Genomic DNA, 21,360 nt, shown 5'->3' on the forward strand with positions numbered 1-21,360 from the left:
AACCCAACCCCGATCCCCACGATCGGAGACCCCCACCCAAGGCCCCCGATCCCTCCCATGAGGCCCACCCCCCACGCCATGCTCCTCTGGCCGCTGATCGTTCCCTAACCCACCCCCACTGCTCCTCCAGCACCGATCCTCACTGCGTCGTCCCTCCCCCCACCCCACCCTGTACTGGTCCCGGCCCCCGATCATTCTCCGACAACCCCCCCCACCCACTTTTTTTGTATGGGGGATGGGGGGGGGAGTTGATCATGATGCACTGGGGGCTGTTCCCCACGTCAAAGGGCTGTGGATGGATGCTGGTTCAATTGAAATTTTCAAGAGTGAGCTCAATAGATTTTTGTTACTTAAGGATATCGAGGAATATGGAGCAAAGGTGGGTAAATGGAGTTATGGTACAGATAAACCATGATCTGACTGAATGGCGGAACAGGCTCGAGGGGTTGAATGGCCGCCAGCCCTATCTTCCTATATCAGGGAGAGTTGATATGGTGGTCACGTTAGGACAGCCTCTGACTTTAAATGACTGAACTAACAGTATATGGTATATAAATAAAAACAGAAAATGCTGGAAATACTCAGCAGGTCAGGCAGCATCTGTGGAGAGAGAAACAGAGTTAACAGGCCAATGACCTTTCGTCAGAACTGGAAAACGTTAGAGATGTAACCGGTTTTAAGCAACTATAGAGGCAGGGAAATGAGGGAGAGGAGGAAAGAACAAAAGGAAACAAATGGGGTCCCCCAAGGATCTATCCTGGGCCCCCTCCTATTTCTCATCTATATGCTGCCACATCAAAATCATCTGAAAACAGAGTCACTTTCCACATGTATGCTGACGACACCCAGCTCTACCTCACCACCACTTCTCTCGACCCCTCCACTGTCTCTAAATTGTTAGACTGCTTGTCCAACCTCCAGTACTGCATGAGCAGAAATTTCCTCCAACTAAATATTGGGAAGACCGAAGCCATTGGCCCGGATTTTCCGGGACCTATGGGTGCGTACATGGCGCGCGCGAAAACCCAGAACTTGCAATTTTCTTGACAGATCATCCGCATCCCCGGGAAAAGGGCATCCGCGGGCGGAGAGTTGGGCTATTTGCCCAACTCCTGCCCAGCGAATGCCCGTGAAATTCTTACGCCTGGTAAGGCCTACTTTTACCAGCGTAAGAGTTTAAATGTACATGAAAATAATTTAAACAAAATTATTTAAACATAAAAAAAACCCGTAAAATAAGTTCAGGTTATTTTTTAGCCCCTTTAAAACATTTACATTTATTTTTCAAAAAATTAGATTTTTGTTTTTAAATATTTAATTAAATTGTATTTTAAATATGTAATTTATTATTTTATTTATTTGGTGAGTAAATGTGTTTTTTATGTGATCTCCATTTATTCTTATGGAGGTTCCGTACTAAAATGGAATCCCCATAAGCATGAATGGGAATCCCCTTTGATTGGTTGAGCCAGCCCACGTGATCCCAGGGACGCTTGCGCACCTCATGCACTCCTGGGATAAATCACTGTTTCACCTGGAAGGAGTGTTTGGGGACCCTGGACAGTGGGGACAGAGGTGGTAAAAGGGCAGGTGTTGCATCTCCTGCGCTTGCACGGGAAGGTGCTGTGGGAAGGGGAGGGGGTGTTGGGGGTGATAGAGGAGTGGACCAGGGTGTTGCGGAGAGAGTCCATCCCTGAAAGGGGAGGGGAGGGAAAGATGTGTTTAGTGGTGGGATCATGCTGGAGGTGGCGGAGGATGATCCGTTGAATGTGGAGGCTGGTGGGGTGGATGGCGAGAACAAAGAAAACCCTATCGTGGTTCTGGGAGGGAGGGGCAGGGGTGAGAGCATAAGTGCGGGAAATGGAACAGACACGGTGAACAGTATACAGTATAAATGTTCAGTTAACCTAACCCCCTTTGCATACCACAATCATTTGGTTGATCGGACTGCAAACGGGTTCTTTGTGACAGCATTTTGAACCCTGCACCGTAATTAAGATTAAATCAGGCATTGGATTTGCTTTTAATTCTACATTCTTGTAACTCTTGGCTCTGAAAACTGCTGAATTACCCTATGAGTTTTGGGGTTGGTTTGATGCCCCTCCTTCCCACTTCTAGCAAAGAGTCTTCCTGTCTTATCGGGGTTATTGCAAAACCTGTCTGAGGAAATGTGAAGCTTGGGAAAACAAAGGTTAAATTAGAAAGAAAAATGACCACCCCATGTGGACATGTAAACAGTTACTTGTGTATACTTGGTGATTTTGATTGTTTTTAAGCTGCAGCTTTCCCTCAGCCCGTCCAGTCCCTGTGCAGCAGCCAAAGTCAGTCAGGTAAAGGGCATGTGTGGAAATACTGGCCACAAGTTGGGGAACAAATGGACAAGTTGCTGGCCATGTTTTTGGTTGCAGATTCAGGAGTGTGTGCCTGAAGCACTTTCAGGGACCAGCGCACTTGCAGGGCTCCTTTGAAATATGTGTCAGGTAATTCTCAGTTTAGGTACATTAGACCATTTAGTTTTGCTGAAGGACACCAGACATTTAACAATGTTAAATTCTGAATAAAAGGCTTGTAGCAGTTCAAAATGAGCAGATAGTGTCGAGTGATATGAAGTAGGTTGGACACCATGGACTTTATTTTCATTGTAGTAAAAATGGATCTGACTGTAAAACTTTCTTTTGGCAGGTAAAGCGAATCGAGCTTAAGACTGTCGCCCTATAGTATAACTTCTGCATCAGGAAAGAAAGACTGTTACTATAACTAGCAGTACATTGAGGAGCCAAGTTAGATGTGGTAGAGAGAGAGGAATAATCTTGGTATTGCATGTAAAAAAGAGACACTTAAAACATCATGACTAAGGATATAATGAAGAGCTGAATTTCAGTATTTTGCAACTTATTTGATGTGCACTGTACTCTATAGGCCCCTGAACCTGATTGCGTTTAATCCCATTTTAATATTAAGATAGAAATTTTTTGAATTCTAAAAGATTGTTTCAGACGAACAGTTTTTTGATGAGAGGAATATTTTAATTCCTATGTAGAAATAGCTCTTTGAAGTTAATGGAGTAAAATGTGTGTTATTATCTTCTTCATAATTGGGAGCTTAATCTCAGTTGTGGAACAATCGTCCAATCTCATTACTCGGGATTACTAGAAACTTTCTAAGGGTGCATTTATACGACCGCTTTAGTGTTAGTGCAAAACAATTTCAGCTTCATGCTGTGCTGAGCTAGTTGCCTAAATCTGGAGTTCAGGCCTAATGTGACTCCAGCATGTGACTCCCTGGAGGGGGTAGTTCCTCACTGCTTCAGTTTGACACTGCATGAGGATCAAATCCAGTGTGCTGTCAAACCAAGTTTGCAAAGTGTGGGTCATTTTAGTTTTGTCAAAAGTATATCATGTACATTTGTAGACCTACCAGTCCTTAATTTAATTATTTGGAGAGCAGAGAAGTCTGCAAAGGCTATGGGCCCTGACAACATTCCGGCAATAGTACTGAAGACTTGTGCTCCAGAACTAGCTGCGCCCCTAGCCAAGCTGTTCCAGTACAGCTACAACACTGGCATCTACCCGGCAATGTGGAAAATTGCCCAAGTATGTCCTGTCTACAAAAAGGACAAATCCGACCCGGCCAATTACCGTCCCATCAGTCTACTCTCAATCATCAGCAAAGTGCTGGAAGGTGTCGTCGACAGTGCTATCAAGCGGCACTTACTCAGCAATAACCTGCTAACTGACGCTCAGTTTGGGTTCCGCCAGGGCCACTCAGCTCCTGACCTCATTACAGCCTTGGTCCAAACATGGACAAAAGAGCTGAACTCAAGAGGTGAGGTGAGAGTGACTGCCCTTGACATCAAGGCAGCATTTGATCGAGTGTGGCATCAAGGAGCCCTAGCAAAACTGAAGTCAATGGGAATCAAGGGGAAAACTCTCCATTGGTTGGAATCATACCTAGCACAAAGGAAGTTGGCTGTGGTTGTTGGAGGTCATTCATCGCAATCACATGACATCACTGCAGGAGTTCCTCAGGGCAGTGTCCTAGGCCCAACCATCTTCAGCTGTTTCATCAACGACCTTCCCTCCATCATAAGGTCAGAAGTGGGGATGTTCGCTGATGATTGCACACTGTTCAGCACCATTCGAGACTCGTCAGATACTGATGCAGTCCGTGTCCATATGCAGCAAGACCTGGACAACATTCAGACTTGGGCTGACAAGTGGCAAGTAACATTCGCACCACACAAGTGCCAGGCAATGACCATCTCCAACAAGCGAGACTCTAACCATCTCCCCTTGACATTCAATGGCATTACCATCGCTGAATTCCCCCACTATCAACATCCTGGGGGTTACCATTGATCAGAAACTGAACTGGACCAGCCATATAAATACTGTGGCTACAAGAGCAGGCCAGAGGCTGGGAATTCTGCGGCGAGTGTGTCACCTCCTGACTTCCCAAAGCCTTTCCACCATCTACAAGGCACAAGTCAGGAGTGTGATGGAATACTCTCCACTTGCCTGGATGAGTGCAGCTCCAACAACACTCAAGAAGCTCAACACCATTCAGGATAAAGCAGCCCGCTTGATTGGCACTCCATCCACCACCTTCAACATTCACTCCCTCCACCAGCGGCGCACTGTGGCTGCAGTGTGTACCATCTACAAGATGTACTGCAGCAACTCGCCAAAGCTCCTTCAACAGCACTGATGTAAGAAAAAGGAGGCTTACCATCAAGTAACTTTAAAGTAAGCTTTAAGTAACTTATAAACACACTATATACAAGAGAGGTCTTTACCATGCCTCTGGTAGAAGCCTCTTACAATACTGAACAGACCAGTATTTATACCAGTCCAACAGGAAGTGACACATGACAGGAAGTGAGGTATGTACACAGTTCATAGTTCACAGTTCACAGGAAGTGATGACATAACTTCCCGGAAGTTATTATTTTTATCACAAGCACCTTCCAAACCCGCGACCTCTACCACTTAGGACAAGGGCAGCAGACGCATGGGAACATCACCACCTACAAGTTCCCCTCCAAGCCACACACCATCCTGACTTGGACCTGTATTGCCGTTCCTTCACTGTCACTGGACCAAAATCCTGGAACTCCCTTCCGAACAGCATTGTGAGTGTACCTACACCATATGGACTGCAGCGGTTCAAGAAGGCGGCTCACCACCATCTTCTCAAGGGCAATTAGGGATGGGCACTAAATGCAGGCCTAGCCAGCCAGCGACGCCCACATCCCATCAATGAATTAAAAAAAAAGAGAAGTCTCCTCTTCCCACTCTCCGAACAATTAAATCATTGGCCCGGAATTTGTGGTCAGCGGCGAAGCAAAGGTGATCGCCGCTGGCTCCGAATTAAGCTGCCCACAAAGATCTCCTGATCCCTGTGGCGAGAAGTTCGCCTTTTTTGACATGCAATTGAGATCAGTGTAGTATAGTGGGAATCCCATAGTGCGAGCTGCTGTGACGTCAACAAGCTGACTAAGCAGCCAATCACAATGCAGAATTCTCAGACAGGGAAGCAGGAAGTGAAGAAGTTGCTTTTATTCGGACTTTAAAAAAATGTTAGAGAGCAAAACAAAGATTGGGGCTATCACATGGGGAAAAGGAAAACCTGAAATAAATATGAACAAACTTCAAAAAAAAAAAAATATTTTTTTAAAGTTTCTTAAAAATTGTAATTTTTATTATCATGGAGAAATTTGACACTCCACAAAATTAAACTTGGTTTTCCAGGGCTATAACGTTTGTTTAGCAGTCAATACGCTGTTAAAACCCCAGTTACACCTAATCCAGAAGAGTTAACTTTTAATGAGGTATTTAACAGCGATATTACCGCAGAAGAGCCAAAGCTTTTGTCAAAGCGTTTCCCTGATTTGAGAGATTTCTCTGATTGGCAGCTATGGGGGGAGGGGAGGTGCATTGCGCATCCAGTGTCGGAGCAGTGAATGACTGACTGCAACTTCAGGATTTCTGCGTTAGGATGCACATGTGCTGCATCCTGAAGTTGCGGTCAGTTTCAAAGTGGTAATAACAACTGTTCGTTCGCTGTTATTATCCACCGCAAATTATGGTCCATTGACTTTTAGGAGTGAGCTCTGTGCATGTGTGTATCCAGCATGTGCAGAGCATCCTGTACAGGGCAGTCACCAGAGTTCCAGCCAGGCAGGAGCCAAACAGTGTTGACAGTGTTCTGCCAACCTGGAAGCAGAATCTGCACCTATTGGTCTCAAAGAGACAGCTGCAATGTAAATGCAGTTGTAATTTGCTCGTGGAACAGTCCAAGAGACCTATGGCAACGAGCAGAGGGGGAATTTCTCTGTATTTTATTCGTTCACGGGATGTGGGAGTTGCTGACAAGGCCAGCATTTATTGCCCATCCCTAATTGGTGAGCAGCCTTCTTGACAACTGAGTGGCTTGCTAGGCCCTTTCAGAGGGCAGCTAAGAGTCAACCACATTGCTGTGGGTCTGGAGTCACATATAGGCCAGACCGGGTAAGGACAGCAGATTTCTTTCCCCAAAGGATGTTAGTGAACTAGATAGGTTTTTATGATAATATTATGATAATAGCTTTTTATTCTCCTCATCCTTCTTGACCTGTCTGCAGCCTTTGCCACGGTTGACCACTCCATCCTCCTCCAACGCCTCTCTACCATCATCCAGCTGGGTGGGACTGCATTCACCTGGTTCCATTCTTATCTATCTAATCATAGCCAGAGAATCACCTGCAACTGCTTCTCTTCCCACTCCCACATCGTTATCTCTGGGGTCCCCCAAGGATCTATCCTTGGCCTCCCCACCCCCCCCCCCCTCTTATTTCTCATCTACATGCTGCCCCTCGGCGACATCATCTGAAAACACAGTGTCAGTTTCCACATGTACGCTGATGACGCACAGCTCTACCTCACCACCACATCTCTTGACCCCTCCACTGTCGCTAAATTGGCTGACATCCAGTACTGGATGAGCAGAAATTTTCTCCAATTAAATATTGGGAAGACCAAAGCCATTGTTTTCGGTCCCCGCCACAAACTCCGTTCCCTAGCCACTGATTCCATCCTTCTCCCTAACATCTGTCTGAGGCTGAGCCACACTGTTCGCAACTTTGGTGTCATATTTGGCCCTGAAATGAGCTTCTGACCACATATCCGTGCCATCACTAAGACCAACTATTTCCACCTCCGTAACATCGCCCGTCTCCGCTCTTGCCTCAGCTCATCTGCTGCTGAAACCCTCATCCATGCCTTTGATACTCTAGACTTGGCTATTCCCACGCACTCCTGGCTGGCCTCCCACATTCTACCCTATGTAAACTTGAGGTCATCGAAAACTCGGCTGCCCGTGTACTAACTTGCACCAAGTCCCGTTCACCCATCACCTCTGTGCTCGCTGACCTACTTTGGCACCCGGTTAAGCAACGCCTCAATTTCAAAATTCCCATCCTTGCTTTCAAATCCCTCCATGGCCTCGCCCCTCCTTATCTCTCTAATCTCCTCCAGCCCCAGAATCCCCTGGGATATCTGCACTCCTCTAATTCTGCCCTCTTGAGCATTCCTGATTATAATTGCTCGACCATTGGTGGCCGTGCCTTCTGTTGCCTAGGCCCTATGCTCAGAAATCCCCTCCCTAAACCACTCCACCTTGCTACCTCTCTTTCCTCTTTTAAGGCGCTCCTTAAAACCTACCTCTTTGACCAAGCTTTTGGTCGTCTGCTGTAATTTCTCCTTATGTGGCTCAGTGTCAAATTTTTTGTCTTTTAATACTCCTGTGAATGTTAAAGGTGCTATATAAATGCAAGTTGTTGTTGCTGCAGATTTATTTAATTAATTGAATTTAAATTCCCCAGCTGCCGTGGTGGGATTTGAACTCATGTCTCCGGATCATTAGTCCAGGCCTCTGGATTACTGTTGCTAATTGAATTTATTTTTAAAAGTTAAAGTGTGAATAATCATCTCCTCGGGAATTCATTTGGGATGATTTAAGACTGGGTATAACAGTAGAATCCTTTCAAATTATAGAGGGTGCGTGGTGTATGTTACAAATACACTAGAGACCTGTAACAAGCCCTTCATAACATACTGTAAAACATTCCACCATTATAAACGTAAGCTGTGCTGTTCCCATGACATTTAGTTAAATAAGAGAGGTAGAGAGGTGGTTAGGCCACAACTGGAGTATTGCGTCCAGTACTGGCCACCGCACTTTAGGAAGGATGTGAAAGCCCTTGAGAGGGTGCAGAGGAGATTTACCAGAATGGTTCCGGGGATGGGGAATCTTCGTTACAAGGACAGGTTGGAGAAGCTGGATTTGTTTTCATTAGAGCAAAGGAGGTTGAGGGGTGATTTGATAGAGGTGTACAAGATTATGACGGGTTTGGATAGGCTAGACGGGGAAAGGCTGTTCCCACTAGTTGATGGTACAAGGACTAGGGGACACAGATTTAAGGTTTTGGGCAAGAGATACAGGGGGGATGTGAGGAAAAACATTTTCATGCAGCGAGTGGTGAGGACCTGGAGCTCGCTATCGGCGTAAGTGGTGGAAGTGGAGACACTCAATGTTTTCAAGGGGAGACTGGATAGGCACTTGCGGGAAATAAACTTGCAGGGGGGAAATGGGACTGACTGGATTGCTCTACAGAGAGCCAGCACGGACTTGATGGGCCAAATGGCCTCCTTCTGTGCCGCTATGTCTCTATGACTAAGTCCCAATGCCACTGCTTTCAAATCACACTGAACACCAGCAGATCTAAGTTGTTGCAATGGCATCCCTCCTAGCAATAAATTAAAACCAGTGAAAAATAATTCTGTTTGTATGTGTAACAGAGAATAACACACAGCTTTACTCACACAGTGTCATATTCTTTCAACTCTTTGATGTGTTATAACCTTGTAAAACATTACAAACTGTGCACTGTCCTATGTACATTATACTAAGTGAAGATTCTCGCTAGTTCACCAGCAGTCATCAACCTGATCCAAGAACAGAGTCCGAGTTCTTAAACAATTAAGAGTGAGGGGGAAAAGAAAAATAATGAGATTTATTCTCAATGCTCAGGGCAGTGTCCTAGGCCCAACCATCTTCAGCTGCTTCATCAATGACCTCCCCTCCATCATAAGGTCAAAAATGAGGATGTTCGCTGATGACTGCACAGTGTTCAGTGCCATTCACAACTCCTCAGATAATGAAGCAGTCCATGCCCGCATGCAACAAGACCTGGACAACATTCAGGCTTGGGCTGATAAGTGGCTGGTAACATTTGCGCCACACAAGTGCCAGGCAATGACTATCTCCAGCAAGCGAGAGTCTAACCACCGTCCCTTGACATTCAACGGCATTACCATCGCCGAATCCCCCACCATCAACATCCTGGGGGTCACCATTGACCAGAAACTTAACTGGACCAACCACATAAATACTGTGGCAACAAGAGCAGGTCAGAGGCTGGGTATTCTGTGGCGAGTATCTCACCTCCTGACTCCCCAAAGTCTTTGCACCATCTGCAAGGCAGAAGTAAGGAGTGTGATGGAATACCCTCCACTCGCCTGGATGAGTGCAGCTCCAACAACACTCAAGAAGCTCAACACCATCCAAGACAAAGCAGCCCACTTGATTGGCACCCCATCCACCACCATAAACGTTCACTCCCTCTACCACCGGCGTATCGTGGCTGCAGTGTGTAACATCTACAAGATGCACTGTAGCAACTCGCCAAGGCTTCTTCGGCAGCACCTCCCAAACCCTTCCACCTAGAAGGACAAGGGCAGCAGGTGCATGGGAATACCACCACCTCCAAGTTCCCCTCCAAGTCACATACCATTCTGACTTGGAAATATATCACCGTTCCATCATCGTCGCTGGATCAAAATCCTGGAACTGCCTCCCTAACAGCACTGTGGGAGTACCTTCACCACACGGACTGCAGCGGTTGAAGAAGGCGGCTCACCACCACCTTCTCGAGGGCAATTCGGGATGGGCAATAAATGCGGGCCTTGCCAGCGACGCCCAGATTCCATGAACGAATAAAAAAAAATAACCAGCAATGAAAAAAATGATCAACCCACAATAAATGTCAAACTAGCTTACCCTCATTTGTCTACCAAAGGCTAGAATATATAAGCTAAAGGGCTGTCGGTAAGGAGGGGCGAGGGTTCCAGCTGGGATAAGTAACCCATATTTCTTTTCTGTATTATAGCCCTTGGCTCTAATTCAGGCACAGAAGTTCTGTTTTAGAGGGTTGCTACTCATGATGTTGCTGCAGTGGGATCAGCATCCAGGACTACAGGAATGTCTATCCTTATTCCCTATAGTGGAAGTAGGACAGCGATAGCCCCATCAGGTATATCATCTGAATTTGTCATTTCCCAGGCCAAGAGATCGTAACTTAGTCTGCCTTTGGTGTGGCAAAATGAAAATATTCTCCTCGGGTAGGAGTGGATTTGTTTCCTCCTTCCTCCCCCTGCCTTCCCCTAAAGGCACTGACTCACTCTGAGCTACAATTTCGCAGCATGTCATCAGCTCTCTGTAAGCCTAGACGGCGAGATTAGGCAGCCTATGGACAGCACCACAGCTCAGCTCAGTCCTATCTTTGCCTTGACCTCCACCCGCTCAGATTATGTAGCAACGGCACTGATAGTGATTGAGCAGGAGAGCCCTGGCTGTTTTGTTTTTCTGCCCTAGCTCAGGCTCTGAGCCAATTATAATGCTCCCACTATACCCATTGCAGAGACATAGGAATGGGAGTAGGTCGTTCAACCCCTCTAGCTTGTTCCACCGTTCAGTTAGATCATGGCTGATCTGTACCTCAACCCCATTTACCCGCATTTGACCCATAACCCTTGATATGATTGTTGGATCAGTTAAACCCACACACGAACCTGGACTTCCTTGGACGGTGTGGCCCTCTACTACACCAGACAGTGAATTGCTCCACAAGGCATTCATTGGAGGTTCTATTACACATGTTAGAGAACTACATAGAATTTATAGCTCGGGAACAGGCCATTTGGCTAGTGCTTATGCTCCACGTGAGCCTCCTCCCACTCTTATTTACTTCAACTCACTCTATCAACATGGGCTTCTACTCCTTTCTCCCTCATGTACTTATCTAGCTTCCCCTTAATTGCATCTATGCTATGTTTCCTTTGACCTCGTAGTCAGTGTGATTGGCTTCTTCCTGGTTGCAGGTTACCTTTTTTTATTATGGCCAGGTTTTCCACTTAAAAAAAGGTGGAAACCATTGCTTGAAGTAGTTGACGTGAAATTTTATTTCGTAATCCAGTGCATCCCAAATGGGAGCTCTTCGACTGGGGAAACCCATTGACAATGAAATCAGCCTGTGCCCAGAAAGAGAAAGTGTCATTACTTAGGTGGTGGGGGGAAAAATTGCAGCGTAATGAGGTGGATTCCTCCACAATAGAGCTGCACACTGTTTAGATTGGTGGGGGTGGCGGGGGGGGGGGGGGCGCGGTTTGTGAGTAAACCATTGCAGTCCATTTTTTTAAAATGGGCTCAAGTTCCCCTTGACGGTAGGTTCACAAAGTCATGGATCACTACTAGACAGAAACGTTTTGTTTAAATGCAGTCTACCTTGGGACATAATTAACCTGACCATTCTTGCTGTGCTGCTAAGAGTGTGGTGTGTTTCTGATTCCTTGAGCGTAACTAAAGCTTTGTACTTCCTAAATCTGCTCCCAGCACCCTCCGCAAAGTCTCATTTGACTCGACTGTTTCGTACATCGCCAATGAAAAGTGTGTTTAACTGAGAATGGAATAGAAGTGAGATTTGTCATAAGGGAGGAAGAGAAGTGGTTTGTGATGAGTTAGTGGCGCTTGCTAGTTTGGGCAATGGCTGTGGGGAAGTGTGGAGCAGTTTTACTGTTGAATAAGTTTACTAAAACCTTTTTGTTTGGTTTTGTTCCTTTTTCCCCCCCTGCCCCCACTCCCCAGTTTACTCCCCTCCTGTTGTGGAAGTGCTGACTCGTACTGGGGTGTAGTTTCCAGGGTGCTGGCTCCCCTCCAAGTGTCTATTCATATCTGAAGCTGGACAGTGAGCATCAACAGCGTTGTTGACAGCCGAGCCTGAATCCAACCTCAACTGATGCCCATACACTTAGATTTTCCAGAACAGGCGTCATTGGATAGCTACCTGGAGCAGGAACCCTGTCTGACTTTACTTCATTGTAGCCAATTGTAATGCCTCCACCCCCAAATGAGCAGAGATCTGCTAACTCAGCACTGACTGGCGACTGAACCAGGGACTGTACACCATGTGGTGCCTTGCCCACTGGGCCATTTGGGGTAAATTATATTTTAATTAAACAACTACAGAAGGATATTCCAAGAAATACTGTGATAAATTGTACTGTTTGTTCATGTTCTGGTAGCTACTGACATCTTGCGAACTTGCCTTTCTTGGGTGTTTAACTTTTTTTTTAGTTATTTGAGTAACTGCCTATATCTGAAACATTCTGTTGCTTCCAAATGATTTGTAGTGACATGTGAGTGGCAGATGCTGAATCCAGCTCTCCTCACTTCAGTGCTGCAGTCAGCTGAAGAGTCTCTGTTGCATTTCATTTCAGTGGCATACTGCCTGCCAGCGAGCAGAGCCTTTAGACGTTATGGGGTAGAGTTTCTGCTTTTGCGCCCAAAATGCACTCGAAATTGCACTGTTCAGGTTACAGTTCAAGTTTCTGATTAAATTCATTAGCATAATCACAAACTTAAATTCATCCATGAACCAGCGCAATTGGGCAGTGTAATAGAACAAAATTGTTTATTTTTTCTTCTCATTTAAAAAGTGTTCTTTGATGTATTTAAGAGTGGTAACCTGGTGCAGTTTTATTAATACAGCTGAAAATGGGTTTATCACCAAATAAAAGCATTTTTAATAAGGGTGTCCAGTCCTCCACCTGTGAGTAACCTGATTTAAAATCACTGAAAATTACTTAAAAAACTATACTGACCCATTGGTGTACAGTAGTCCGTTTCTTAGAGAGTTAAATATTTTTTGATACGAAAAACCTTTTAAAACATGCCAACTAGTGCCTGTGCGCCGAATAAAATGAGCGCAATTTGAAGAGCCCTCCCGAACCAGCGCAATCATCGGAATCTCACAATTTTGACCGGGGGTGTGGCCAGTTTTGCAGGCGGGCGAATTGAATCTTAAACCAGCTTAAAAGATCGCAGAAAACACGAATGTATGTGGTTTTGGGCGTAACTCACTTATGTTTAAAATTCCCCGATTTTTGCGTTGGTCCGGCCGATTCCATCCGGATTGCACTGGTATTACTGGTGTAAAGGAGTAGCAACTCTACCCCTACATCTTACTGTAGAAATCAGATAGTGACTGCACCTGACCCGATACTGGGATAGCTATTGGACTTAACATGTGAAGTACCTCGATGAAGGTAAGTGGCAGCAAAACTTCACATATTATCAATGCAACCTTTCACGCACTAGTGGCTGGCTGTACATAAGAAGGGTCAGAAATGTATTAACTTTGAGCCTCTTTGGAGTATAGCTTTAAAAGACTGGAACCTGAGAGACTGCACTATTTGTGAGAGCAATAAATGAATCAGGATAAACTAAAGCAGGAACCCCGTTGTGAAGCAGAATTTGTCACAATTCGTGCCTGTGCTTGCCATAGCAAGCTATGATTGGCTGGTTTTACGAACGTTGGCTTATTGATGGCTTGTTCTGAAGATCTGCAATTTGGCTAACCCTTTATTCATGGAGTGCAATACACAATTAACTGCACGGAGGGAGGAAATGTATTCGTATACCTCTAGTGAATTAATATTGACGTGCGGTTTATGTTCCAATTTGCCGGAAAGTAATTGTTTAATATTTTCCTGAGAAATGCTGATAAAACTTTGGATTCTGTATTAAATTCAAATCTGAAGTTTCTGTTAATGGTTTAACAGAAACAAAATAAACCCTCTTTGTAAGTTATGAGGTGAAAGTAAATTATGGTACATTAAACACTAATGCATGACTTGGCATGAAAGCTGACTGACTGTGGACGACTAGCTCCAGACAAATCTGACCCCACCATTGAGATGTTTTTCTTAAAATCCAGTATTAAAAATTATGCAGGACAGGGCCATCCAGACTGAAGACCACAGCAGCTCTTTATGGCCCTTCTGCAACAAGCATTTGAACAATTTTTCTTAATTTATACGGCTGATTACTTTCTGATGGCAGATTCCATTTTTTATTTGAATGGTTGGAGTGAGATACTTAATAAAGATAATACCAACATAAAGGGGAGCATTGTGGCTTCATTCTTTGGGCGATGTAGCGTACAGGAGGAGTGGGGGATGGGATTTATTTGGTGTTTTTCAGCACCCCGGGAGTGGAATATTGGCAAGGGTTCCTAAACCTGTGACTGCATACAGTGGACTCCTGGAAGTCTGCAAGGGTGAACAACTGGTGAGGAAAGCATTTGGTTCACCTGTGATGCCCCTGTTGTTGAATTGCCTGTCTACATTCACTGTCGAGGCTCTGGTATAAAGAATGGCTACATGGTTGAGGAACCAGAAAGACCCGATGCCTCTGGAACTATGCACCAGCAGGTCCTTCTGGAGAGAGGAGGAGAACATTGGTGAAGGAAAACAAAAATATGGAAAATCTTTTTTTCTCTGACTAGACTTGGCTACAACCTCGGGAGGATGCTTGCACTTTCATCAAATGTTTTTTTTGCTGATTGGCAGGGATCAATAATAATTTATTTAAATACCATTAATCACAGCCAGGAACTTGTAGGGTTAGTACTCATCACAGCAAGAACGTTTTTCTCCTTTCCTTCGCAATGACACGCTTTCTTGTTTAAGGATCGCTGTTGCATCTTTAAATGTATGAACTAGTAGATATTCCGCGTGTGGCATTGCTTATGGGCAGATTTGGCCCTGGCGCACGCTTTTTATGTTTAACTCGGCCTTTCCCTTTAAGGCCACTGCTCCATATAGGCAGATCCAGGTAATTGTAGCTGGTTGTAAACTACTGAGATCAATCATGCAGCTTCTGTGACTGCGTGTAAATTTTAGGCGCCAAGCCAATGACTGGCTTTCTATTTTTAAGATTTTTAATTTTTATCTATAACAAAATGTGATGTCTTTTGCATGATGGAGCTGCTAGAATTGAGACATTGTAATACATTATATATAAGTTTTTTTTTCATGGTTAATTACTTTTGCAAAGTCTGAGTAATTTTGTGCCTCGTGACTATCTACTGCAGTGATGACCCAGGTGGGAGAGTGGTTTCATTGTTGCATTTTTCTTTTTAAGACAAGGAGGAAAATTTGGAGATTATTTTCTGTACTTAATATTTTGTCTCCTGGTTATTGACGGTGACCCCTCAACAACAGTAATGTCTGACTTATGATACCGAGTACCTTTAAGTCACATGTCACTATCTGTTTCTTTTCACCTGAATGCAATAATGCTTATTTTTCTTTCTCCTGCTCTTTGTTCAGCAGTTCCATTCACCACATTTACTTTCATTTATGTTTGAGCAATGGCGAGAGCAGTAGAGTCCCGCCTACTCTTACCTTTTTGTATACAAGACATTTATATATTTTTTTTTTAATTGAACATGGCATGTACTTCATGTCCACAAACCTCACTTCTTGTCACCATTTTTGAGTAATGTAATTTGTATCAACATTTAGAATGGAAATCACTATATAAACATTTAAAAAGTGTGGGGGTGGTATGAAAAGTATGTTCACATTTTATAATGGGAGAAAGTCTAATTTCCTGCCATTTGGTTTTTACAGACCCCCTACCACTGTTGGCTCTGTACTGTACAGTGAATCGCCCAGGTTTACCCAATTTTCAGGTATATTTTCCCTGTGTTCCTGGTAAATGGAGCTCTGGGACCGCCCCCCCCCCCCCCCTCCCCCCAGTTCATTTGTGGACTTCTCCCCTCCCTCCCGACACACTTGCTCAAAATTGGGTGGCTGCCTTGGGTGACAGCGTAAGTGCTCCATCTTTTCTCATGGTGTTGTAGTGGCTGATTGCCCGATTGTTCAGGCAAGCACCTTTGCCTGGTGCTATAGCAGCTGGCCCCAAGCCCAGCATCTTGGACTTTTACAATGACTACATTACAACAGTGATGACACTCCAAAAGTACTTAATTGGCTGTAAAGCGCTTTGAGATGTCTGGTGGTTGTGAAAGGCGCTATATAAATGCAAGTCTTGCATTCCTCACCGACCCCTTCCCCCAATGTCCCACCACCCCATTACTTACCTGTGCCCTTCCTTCCTCCTGGGAGCTTTCTTACCACTGACCTTCCTTCATTTCAGCTAGAAAGTGTCTTTTACAAGAACTCAAACTCATTAATAATATTACAAATATATAATAAACTGAATAATGCATTATTGCTTCATTAACTTATTAATTTTTTGGTGTGCCCACTGCTCTATGAATTTATTAATTCACTGGTTCTCACTATTCCATTAATTTAGTAAGTCACTGATGCACGCTGACCCATTCATTTATTGGCCCGGAATTTGCGGTCAGCGGCGAAGCAAAGGCATTCGCCTCTGGCCCCGAAGTATGCTTCGTACAAGGATCTCGCAATCCCTGTGTCAAGAACTTCAGGTTTTCCTACATTCAGTTCAAATCAACGGACTGTAGTGGGGATTCCCCTGTACAACAAGCTGTCTAAGCAGCCAATCAAAAGGCAGAATTCTCAGACAGCGAACAAGGAAGTGAGTAAGCTCTTAAAATTCTAACTTTTTAAAGTAGTTAGAGAGTGAAACAAAGATTGGGGCTCTCACATGGGGAAAAGGCAAACCTGAAATAAAGATTGACAAACTTTAAAAATAATTATAAAAATGTTTTTTTTTTAAAGTTTCTTAACATTTTTAATTTTTATTAAAATGGACAAATTTCGCACTGCACAAAATGAAAATTAGTTTTTCAGGCCCGTAACCTTTGTTTAGCAGTGAAGACGCTGTTAAAACCCCAATTACACCTAATCCCTTTGGGTCTAACTTTTAGTGTGGGTCTAACTTTTAGTGGGGAATTTAACAGCGCAATTACTGCGGAAGAGTCGAAGTTTTCGTTCGTTTCCCTGATTTGAGAGATTTCACTGATTGCCGGCGGGGGGGAGCTGTGAATGACACAACGCAACTTCAGGATTTCCGCATGTGCCAAATCCCGAAGTTGGGATCAGTTTCAAAGGCGGAATGACTGCAAACACTGCTGGTTCGCCGGCATCCCGACTGCAAATTCCGGGCCGTTGATTTGGTGTGCATGCTGATCCGTTAATTTATTGAGTTGGTGTACATGTTGGTCCATTAATTTAATGCTGTTCACTTCTTCCATCAATTTATTTTGCGAGTACCCACTGCCCTATTGATTCATTGATAGCCGGTGCGCTCAATTTAGGAATTCATTGATGCCTGCTTGGCTGTGCTGCTGTGTTTCAGTACCTTTCATTGTTGGCAGTGCACGTGGTTATTTTCTATTGTGAGCTGCATAGTGTCAAAAAACATTCTGTTATCATTTAAATTCTTCAGTTCATTCTGTTCTCTTTTAATCTCTAGCGAGGGGAGGGGAGATTAGGAGAAATGTTTTACTTAGCGAGTTGTTGTGATCTCTAATGCACTACCTGAAGAGGCGGTGGAAGCAGATTCAATGGTGACTTTCAAAAGGGAATTGGATATGTATTTAAAAAGGAAAAATCTGCAGGGCTGTGGGGAAAGAGCAGGAGCGTGGTACTAATTGGAGAGCTCTTTCACAGAGCCGGCACAGGCATGATGGGCCGAATGACCACCTCCTGTGCTGACTGATTCTATGTTCTTGCAGTAACAGCTTCTGCTGTCCATTGTTGCAGGGTGCACTATAATTGCCTTCTTTGGGCACAGACATAACACTTTTCAAGACTGTACAGATCTTGACTCGGGGGTAGATTTTCACTGGTGAAAACAGGGCGGTAGTACCCCTAATATGGTGGTTGGGGGGGGGGGGTGCCAATGGAAAGCTGACAACCATGTTCCCGCTCCCAATTATGCGGACGGCAACTTGGGACGGCTGGAGTGTCTGCCTGAGTCGGGAGGTAGGCCTATTTAATCTACAAATGGGGATCCTATGATATATGTATGAGCCCGATTGCCATTTTAGGACTGGGCATACGCTGTACACACGCCACACAGCAACAGCTGGGGTTCCAGCCAAAGAGGAGCCTAGCAGGTAAGCCGTAACTACTTTTTGGGGGCTGCACAAAAAACAGACCCGGCCATCTTTCTGCCCTGGAGGACGGACTCCCTCCCCCAGAACTACCTTCTTCTGGCCCAGAGCTGGCGGGTTGCTCCAGGGCACTCGTTTTCTGCCCGCCACCCATGTGGTAATGAGACTCAGCCTCCCATCGAACCTATCGGGCGGCGGTGCTTCACTGGTTGGCCATCTGATCATTAAAATCTCCCCCTCCATGTATAATGGCATGAGAAATAACTTGGTAATGCAGTTAAAAAATCCTGCATCGGCTGCACATTCCTGCTGTCACACACCACCAGAGCAAAATAATTCACTGATCTGTCATCACTCAAATCTGTGATGAAATATGAACGAGTCAAGAATGACATAAAGTACCAGCAAGTAATGAACAGAAAATGAAAAAAATTAGATCCCTGTCTTTTTTTTTCCAAAGTTACTGTTCACAAAGCAGCAAGAATCACAAAACCAACCCATGATATCACTGAAATAATTTCTTCATTGTTTTGCGCTCTCCTTCACTTCAGTCAGCGTAAAGGAGTTTAAAATAATATTTCTGGCATGATTATGAACACACAAAGTTACAGAATTCTGAAAGAAAATCACGAAGTATGCCCATAAAAATCGGTCATTTAATGTTAGAAATAGCTGCAAGAAGCTTCCCCCTACCCACACAATTCTGTGCTTCTGTGTGGGCCCTACGGACGGGTTGCACCTCCAAAAGATTAGCGAAAGTAAATGTGGGCCCCTTACAGGCTGAGACAGAAGAAATTATATTGGGGAATAAGGAAATGGCAGAGAAATTAAACAAAAACTTTGTGTCTGTCTTCACGGAAGAAGACGCATAAAACTTCCCGGAAATAGTGGAGAACCAAGGGTCTAGCGAGAATGAGGAACTGAAAGAAATTGGCATTAGTAAAAAAAAAAAAAATAGTATTGGAAAAATTAATGGGACTGAAAACCGATAAATCCCCATGACCTGATGGCCTACATCCTAGGGTTTTGAAAGAGGTGGCTATAGAGATAGTGGATGCATTGGTTGTCATTTTCCAGAATTCCATAGTTTCTAGAACGATTCCCACAGATTGGAAGGTAGCAAATGTAACCCACTATTTAAGAAAGGAGGGAAGAGAGAAAACGGGGAACTACAGACCCGTTAGCCTGACATCAGTAGTAGGGAAAATGCTAGAATCTATTAAGGACGTGGTAACAGGGCACTTAGAAAATAATAATAGGATTGGGCAGAGTCAACATGGATTTATGAAAGGGAAATCGTGTTTGACGAATCTGTTGGAGTTTTTTGAGGTTGTAACTAGCAGAATAGATAAGGCGGAACCAGTGGCTATAGTGTACAGGAAACTCTTGTTTAAATGGCACCTAAATATACAGAATTCTCTATTAACCAGCAAAATTCATACTCCGAAAACAACACCTCAATAACCGGAAATGTTGCCGAGTCCGAGTCTCCCGCGGTGGCCGAGTTAGTCAGTGGGCGTAGTTCTCCAAACTGCCACTACTCGGCTTCTTGGCGCTGTCGGAAGTCTGAACACCTCAATAACAGGAGTCTGACTCTCCCGCGCTGCCGGTAGTCTCTTCCGATCCGCCATTTTTCTGTTTACTGGATAAGTTTTGTTTTACTGTTAAGTAATTAAAGAGTTATGGATTGCCCTCAACTGGCAGTACTGTACTTAATCAAGCATCTTCCACCATTCATTTAACACAACATTCTGTAGGTGAGTACCCAATTACTGTATATTGCACATTTCTTGATTTTTTTATTTTTGTTTGTTAAAAATAGCCTCAGTAGATAACCCTCTCCGTCATTTGGAATTTTTAATCAACCAGCAACATCCCGGTCCCGTCGGTGCCGGATACCAAAGAGCTTCCTGTATTTTGATTTTCAGAAGTCATTTGATAAGGTGCCACACAAGAGGTTATTTATCAAAATTAGGGCTCATGGGATTGGGGTAATATACTAGCATGGATTGGTTAATGGACAGAACAGAGAGTAGGAATAAACGGGTCATTTTCAGGTTGGCAGGCTGTAACTAGTGGGGTACTGCAAGGATCAGTGCTTGGGCCTCAGCTATTCACAATCTATATCAATGATTTGGAGGAGGGGACCAAATGTAATATATCCAAGTTTGCTGATGATACTAAGCTGGGTGGAAATGTAAGTTGTGAGGAGAATGCAAAGAGGCTTCAAGGGGATATAGACAAGCTAAGTGAGTGGGCAAGAACATGGCAAATGGAATATAATGTGGAGAAATGTGAAGTTATCCACTTTGGTAGGAAAAACAGGAAAGCAGAGTATTTTTTAAATGGTGAGAGATTGGGAAATGTTGGTGTTCAGAGGGACCTCGGCGTCTTTGTACACGAATCACTGAAAGTTAACATGCAGGTACAGCAAGCAATTAGGAAAGCAAATGGCCTTTATTACAAGAGGATTTGAATATGAGAGTAAAGATGTCTTATTGCAATTATATAGGGCCCTGGTGAGACCACACCTGGAGTATTGTTTACAGTTTTGGTCTCCTTACCTAAGGAAGGATAGACTTGCCATAGAGTGAGTGCAACGAAGGTTCATCAAACTGATTCCTGGGATGGGGGGTTGTCCTATGAGGAGAGATTGAGTTGACTAGGCCTATATTCTCTAGAGTTTAGAAGAATGAGAGGTGGTCTCATTGAAACATACAAAATTCATACAGGGCTTGACAGGGTAGATGCAGGGAGGATGTTTCCCCTGGCTGGGACTTTTAGAACCAGGGTCACAGTGCTAAAAAGCGGAAGCAGCATGTTATAGACAAAGCTTAGCGATCCCACAATTAACAGATCAGATCAAAGCTCTGCAGTCCTGCCACATCCAGTCGTGAATGGTGGTGAACAATTAAACAACTAACAGGAGGAGGTGGCGCCATGAAAATCCCCATCCTCAATGATGGCGGAGCCCAGCACGTGAGTGCAAAAGACAAGGCTGAAGCGTTTGCAACCAGAAGTGCCGAGTGGATGATCCATGTCAGCCTCCTCCTGAGGTCTCCACCATCACAGAAGCCAGTCTTCAGCCAATTCAATTCACTCCATATGATATCAAGAAACGGCTGAGCGCACTGGATAAAACAAAGGCT

The 21,360-nt window shown here is 44.4% G+C and overlaps 1 protein-coding gene across 1 annotated transcript in view; it reads left to right on the top strand.

Annotated features, from left to right (window-relative positions):
- Positions 1-21,360, top strand: part of LOC147115166 (grainyhead-like protein 2 homolog) — a 155,282-nt gene that overhangs the window by 38,345 nt on the left and 95,577 nt on the right. The window lies entirely within an intron of this gene.

The sequence above is a fragment of the Somniosus microcephalus genome, chromosome 7, assembly GCF_052327205.1.
Source record: "Somniosus microcephalus isolate GS21.2 chromosome 7, FLI_Smic_1.0, whole genome shotgun sequence".
In the NCBI taxonomy this organism is placed as follows: Eukaryota; Metazoa; Chordata; class Chondrichthyes; order Squaliformes; family Somniosidae; genus Somniosus; species Somniosus microcephalus.